This window comes from Octodon degus, unplaced genomic scaffold, assembly GCF_000260255.1.
Source record: "Octodon degus isolate 3935 unplaced genomic scaffold, OctDeg1.0 scaffold00077, whole genome shotgun sequence".
Taxonomy (NCBI): Eukaryota; Metazoa; Chordata; class Mammalia; order Rodentia; family Octodontidae; genus Octodon; species Octodon degus.
This window is the reverse complement of record NW_004524653.1, coordinates 7549364-7555778: the sequence shown is the minus strand read 5'-3', so window position 1 is coordinate 7555778 and position 6415 is coordinate 7549364.

Below are 6415 nucleotides of genomic sequence, written 5' to 3'. Positions count from 1 at the left end.
ATACTCACAAAGGCATGTACTCACCATTATATAATTAGGGACCGTTTTTGTCTCCCTAAAAGAAAGCCCGTATCCATTAGCAGCTACTCTGCACTTGCTTCTTCCCCCACTCCCTGGCGACCATGCATCTACAGATTTGCTTGCTGTGGACATTTCCTGTGTGGAATCATGCAAGACATAGCCCTTTGTGCCTGTGGATAACTCTGCTGTGGACAGTGGTGCTTGTGTCTCTGTGTGACATATACTTTCATTCCCTGGAGGGATCTATCTAGGGATCAGGTTAGAGAGTTAAATGTGAACAGCTGTTTGAAAACCACCATGCTGGTTAATCTTTATTGTCACCTTCACTGGCTTAAGAGACTCCAGGAGAAGTGACAGGATTGTGAGGGCACTGGCCTCATCAATGGGTTAAGCCACTGATGAGTTCCTGAGTGGCTATGAGGAAGTGGGGCCTTCTTGGAGGAAGTGGGTCATTGACAAGTGGTCTAGGCGCCATAGTTGGCCCCTGGCTCTTTCCTCCATGGCTTTCTTTCCCTACTCTCAGCTTCCTGGATGCCACAGCTGAGTTGCTTTGCTCTTCCATGCATTTCCACCATGGTTCTCTGGCTTGGAGCCAGACGGACGCCCATGGACTAAAGCCTCAGAAACCATGAGCCTGAATAAACTTTTCTAGGTTGTAGGTTCCAGGTACTTGGTTCTGCAGTAGAAAGCTGGTGGGTACAATCATCAAACCATTTTTTTAAAAACCATTTTCTTTAAAAAATTTTAAACAGAAACATGTAAAGATGACAATAAAAAGAGGGTTTTTTTTTTTTTTTGCAACAAAGGACACTGACAAGAAAATAAAAAGACAACCAACAAGATGAGGGGAAATATTTTCAAATCTGAAGGGGGATTTGTGTCCATAAGTATATACCATTCAACAATAAAAAGACCAAAAAAAAAAAAAAATCCTGAACGGTCAAATAGATATTTCAAAAAAAAAACCCATAAAGATATATGGATGGCAATAAGCCCATAAAAATATTCTCTTGCTATGCAGTTGAGGCTGGTCTTGAGCTCACTGGGTAGCCCAGGCTGGTCTCAAACTTGCAATGGTCCTCCCGTCTCAGCCTCCCCAGTGCTAGGATTTCGGTGTGCACCACCATGCCCGGTTCCAGGGCTGGCACAACATGTGGCTGGAACCTGGGTCCTTGTGCTTGCCAGGCAGGAACTTAGACCACTGAGCTATCTCCCGAGCCATCAAACCATTTTCTACAGCACTTTCTACACTTCTGCTGACAATGTGATTGCTCTACATCCCATGTTGGGATGTTGGGTTCTGGCTATTCTTCTTTGTGTGTGTGTGTGTGTGTGTGTGTGTGTGTGTGTGTAACTGGGGATTGAACTCAGGCCCTTACGCTTTCCAGGCAAGTGCTTATTCTACTGAACTATCTCCCCAGCCCTAGTTCCAGTTATTCTAATGGCTGTGACCTGGTATACTGTGTGTGTGTGTGTGTGTGTGTGTGTGTGTGTGTGTCTTTTTGAGACAGGGTTTCACTATGCAATTTAAGCTGGCCTTGAGCCTCACTTTGTAGCCCAGGCAAGCCTTGAACTTGCAGCAATCTTCCTGCCTCAGCATACTGTGTTTTTGACTTATGTTTCCCTAGTGGCTAAGATGGAGAGAATATTTTTTTTAAATATTTATTTATTTTTATTTATTACATTTATTTATTGTGTCTGTGTGTGTGTGGCCAGCTCAGCCCACCAGGGGGCGAGGCTGGCTGGCATGCGGTGCTGGGGGATCGAACCGAGGTCCCTGTGCTTTGCCAAGCTTGTTTCAAGTAGGTGCTTTAGACCACTGAGCCATCTCTCCAGCCCGAGAGAATATTTTTATGGGCTTATTGCCATCAATATATCTTTATGTTTTTTTTTAAATATCTATTTAACCATTTGGGATCTTTTTTTTTTTTTTTTTTTGGTCTTTTTATTGTTGAACTGCATATATTTATGAACACAAATCCCCCTTCAGATTTGAAAATATTTCCCCTCATCTTGTTGGCTGTCTTTTTTTGTCAGTGTTCTTTGATCAATACACTTTGTGTGTGTGTGTGTGTGTGTTACTAGGAATCGAACTCATGACCTTGTGCTTGTCAGGCAGGTGCTGTGCCACTGAGGTGTATTCCTCCTGTCCTCCCCTTTTTCACTTTTTAAAAAGGTATTTGGTAGTTACAGGGTCTCACTACACAGCTCTGACTCATAGTGATTTTCCTGTTTTCAGCCTCCCCAGTGCTGGGATTACAGGTGTTCATCGCTACGCCTGGACTCTGTGGCTGGCTCAGCCTGCCCTGGAGTGGAGCTGGCACAGCATGTGGTGCCGGGGATCGAACCTTGGTCCCTGAGCTTGCCTAAGCTTGCCTAAGCAGGTGCTTTAGTCCACTGAGGTATCTTGCTGGCCCCCTTTCACTTTTGATGAAATTCATCTGAGCTATTCTTTTTGGGAGGGGCTGTTTGTACTTAAAGTGTTTTTTTTGTGTGTGTGTGTGTGTGTGTGTGTGTGTGTGTGTGTGACCAGCTCAGTCCACCAGGGGGCGGGGCTGGCTGGCATGTGGTGCTGGGGATTGAACTGTGGTCCCTGGGCTTTGCTAAGCTTGTTCTAAGTAGGTGCTTTAGACCACTGAGCCATCTCACCAGCCCTTAAAGTGTTTTTTTAACAGCTGCTTCATAGTCCACTGTGTTGCTGGACCCTAATTTGCCCAGCTGGTCGCCTTCTGGGTGATGTCAAGCTGTGTGGGTGCGGGACAATCTTTGGGCTTCACCTCTAGGGGCAGTGTTGCTGGGGATGGGATAAATGCCTTTATTGTGTGGATGGAAATTGAGGCACCAACTGGCAAGTGGGTGGGTGTTGCCCCTGGAATCACTTTCTATGTGTGTCCTCAGTGGCTGTGTTTGAGGGTTTGAGGGCCCCTGTTTGCCACAGCCTTGCCAACCCAGCAGCTAGGACAGAAGATGAATTGCAGCAAATTTAAAATCTAATCTTTTTGCTATGGGAGGCGTATTTCATGCCTCTGTGTGCCCAGCCTTGACTCTGCATTAGAAAGGGCTCCCTGAGGAGCGTGGGCTCTGGACCTTGGAGGCAGGAGGCTGGAAGGTGGCTGCACTGCCCTGGTCAGGAGGTGATGAAGCAGAGTAGGGGCAGGGAAGTGGCCAGTGGGTGACGCTTGGTCTATGTACAAGGTGGCCTGGCCGGAGTTTGCTGGTGGATAGGAAGTGCCGGTGAGGCGGGAGGAATCAAGATGCGTCCCAGAGTCTTGGCAGGAGCCACTGGAAGGGTGGAAGGCAGTGATCTGAGTGGGGAAGATGGGGGTGGGAGCGGCTTTAGGGAGAGGGACCCCGAGTTCTGTCAGGGGGCATCCTGAATGTGAGATGCGTGTTGGATCTCTTCAGCTGTCAGGTGACCTAGAAAATGACATGTCGCTTGTAGACGCAGCTACAAGGAGGCTAAGGCAGGAGGGTTACTGAAAGTTCGAGGCCAGCTTGAGCTGCATAGTGAGACCCTATCTCAAAAAGACAAAAAAAAAAAAAAAAAAAAAAAAAAAAAAAAAGACAAAAAAAAAAAAAAAGAAAGAAAGAAAAGACACACGATGTTGACCTACATTAGAGCAAAGCCAGAAAGAGAGGGAAGAGGTGGAGCCTCCCTGAGGATGGGTGCTAACCTCGATGAGGCGATGGAGCCAGGCAGCAACCTTTGGAGCTTGGGCTCTCCCAGCTATATAGCAGCTCCGTGGGCTGTGGAAAGACAGACAGACGCCTGGCTGCTGGTGACACTGACAGGCACCGGCAGGGGTCTGTCTGGGACACCTGGCCATGGAGGGGGTGGCAGGAATTGCTGTCCTGACACTGCAGTCCCCTGACCTCCTCTGTCACCACTGCTTCAGGGCCTTGGCTTCCTCTCCTCCAGCTGCACCCAGCCCCCAAATCAGGCAGGAGAGCTGGACAGGGCGTCACAGGGTGGAGCCACGGAGCCCCTGGGACCGGCCCCGAGCCCACCCATAGAGATCCTCCGCTCATTCCTTCTCCAGATCTGTCCAGAGGCCTGCTGTGGGCTGGACTCCTTGTGAAATGCTGGTGAACAGCTGTGGGCAAGAGGGTGACGTCTCTGCCCTCGGTTGTGAGAGGGAGAGGTAAGAAACAGGTATAGATGCCAAGTCCGGTGGGAACAAGTGCAGGGGAAAGAAAGATGGGGTAGGGATGGTGGCAGGGCAAGCCTGCCTGAGAGGGTAACATTCCAGCAGACACCTGAAGGAAGGAAATGAGCCACCGAGAGGAACCAAGGCAGGAAGTGCAAAGGCCCCTAGGCAGGAGCACGCTTGCTATCTTCAAGGAACAGGAAGGAAGCGGTAGCAGACCACGTTCTTTCTTTTTTGGAGGGTCTCACTCTGTGGCCCAGGCTGGCCTGGAACTCTCAGCAGTCCTCCTGCCTCAGCTTCCTGAGTGCTGGGATTACAGGTGTGCACCACCATACCTAGCCTGTATCAGTACATTTTCTGTTACTGTAATGAAGTGTGTGGGCCTTTATAAAGAGAGGCTAGGTAAGGCGTGATACTTGCATTGGCTGGGCTCTGGGGAGGGCTTGACTGACATCACTGCACGGCACAGCGGGAGGTGGGGGGCAGGCTTGCATCTTCTACTGGCTCTCTGCTAACAGCACAGGGTGGGAGGGGAAGCTGAGCAGTCCCTTGGAGGACATGCCCCCTGGAGAATAAGGACTGTCCCCTGTGACATAGGACCACCTACTCTTCCCACCTCTTAAAGGTCCTGCCACCTCCCAACAAGGCAGGCAGAGGTCCAAGCTTCCATCATGAGGATTCTTGGGGTACATGAGACAGATACATGGCTGTGGGAATCTATGTATCATGTGGATGACCTACCCTGGGTGAGGCACGTGTGGGGGCTTCCTGGAGGAAGGGGTCACAGAGCTAAGGCTTAGGGTTAGATAGGAGCTGGCTGGGGAAGGTCAGGTGCAAGAGTCGAAGAGCTTTGAGGGTACAGAGGGAGGTGCAGACCCAGGGGCATCTGCTACTGAGCTATAACCCCAGTCCTTGTATTGTTGAATACTTTGGTTCATGAACAGAGATGTTTGGCACAATTTTCTGTGTGCCAGCTCTGAGTCAAGGGACAAACAACGACCATCTTTCCTGCACTAACATGAACATGCCCATCTTTTCCAGAATTGTGAAATAAATTAGTTTGCGAACTGAGATCCCATTGCCATTTATTTATTTATTTCAAAATTTGCTGAGGCAGTCTCCCTATGTAGTCCATTACTCACTGTGGCCTTGAACTCACTGTGAAGCTTGGGTTGATGGTGAACTCACAGTGATCCTTCGGCCATAGCCTCCTGAGCGCTGGCATGACAGCAGTATGTCACCACACTTAGTTTTATTTTGTGGTGGGACGTTGTCAAATTGCCTGGGCTTGCAAGGAGGGTGGGGGGAGGGGCTGAACAAGGGGCCAGGGAGACCTCTGTGCACAGCTGACCTGTGAGCAATGACGCGGCTGGGAGGAAGTGAGCCATGCAGGACGGTAGGAGAAGAGTGTTCCAGTCAGTGCAGCACAAAGGTCCTGTGGGGGAAAGGAGTGTCAGGGACAAACACGACCACCATCGTGGCTGGAGGCTGTGGATGCATTCATAAAAACACTGTATTTTTCAGTAAAGTCCTAGTTCACAGTAAATCCAGGGAAAGGCACAGGGTGTCCTACCCTGTCTCTGACCCTGCTCACGCACAGCTTCTGTCCAGAGCCTGGCTGGAGGGCCACAGTTGCTGCGGCTGGGGAGTCTGCATTGATGTTCAGTCCTTTCCAGCAGCCACAGTAGACATCACTGCGCATGTGTGCTGTCCGATGTCCTTAGGTGGGGCTGCTGTATGACGCCGTGGGTCCACGGCACAGCACCACAAAGAGCACCGCTCTGCCTAGATGTCCTCTGTCGCAGTTGTGCTGCTAAGAACCCAGGACAGAGCCTGGTGGGAGAAGTGGCCAGCTGCACCACAGCCTCCGGCATGGGGCCACTTTGTGGCCAGGGTGGCGGGTGTCCTGCAAGGCTGTGGCTGGCTGGCTGGGACATGTGCTCCCCACACACACAGGGGCTCCCGGCCCCCTGAGGGTGACTGTCCCCTGACCCTGCACCTGGAGCCCGATAGGGACCGGGCCTTTCCCTGAGGGATGCTTTAGAATACGAAGTATAAGAAGTAAAGCCATGCTGTTATGCTGAGCTGTAGGGGACTCAGGTCAACAATTCTGACACTGCCAGTCAAGCAGAAGACCCAATACTATTATGGACTATTGGACTCTTTTAGAATATTTTGCTGAGTTAACACACCTATAATATTCAAATAATGGAACTTAACAAAAAAAGGGGATACAGATGAATGTC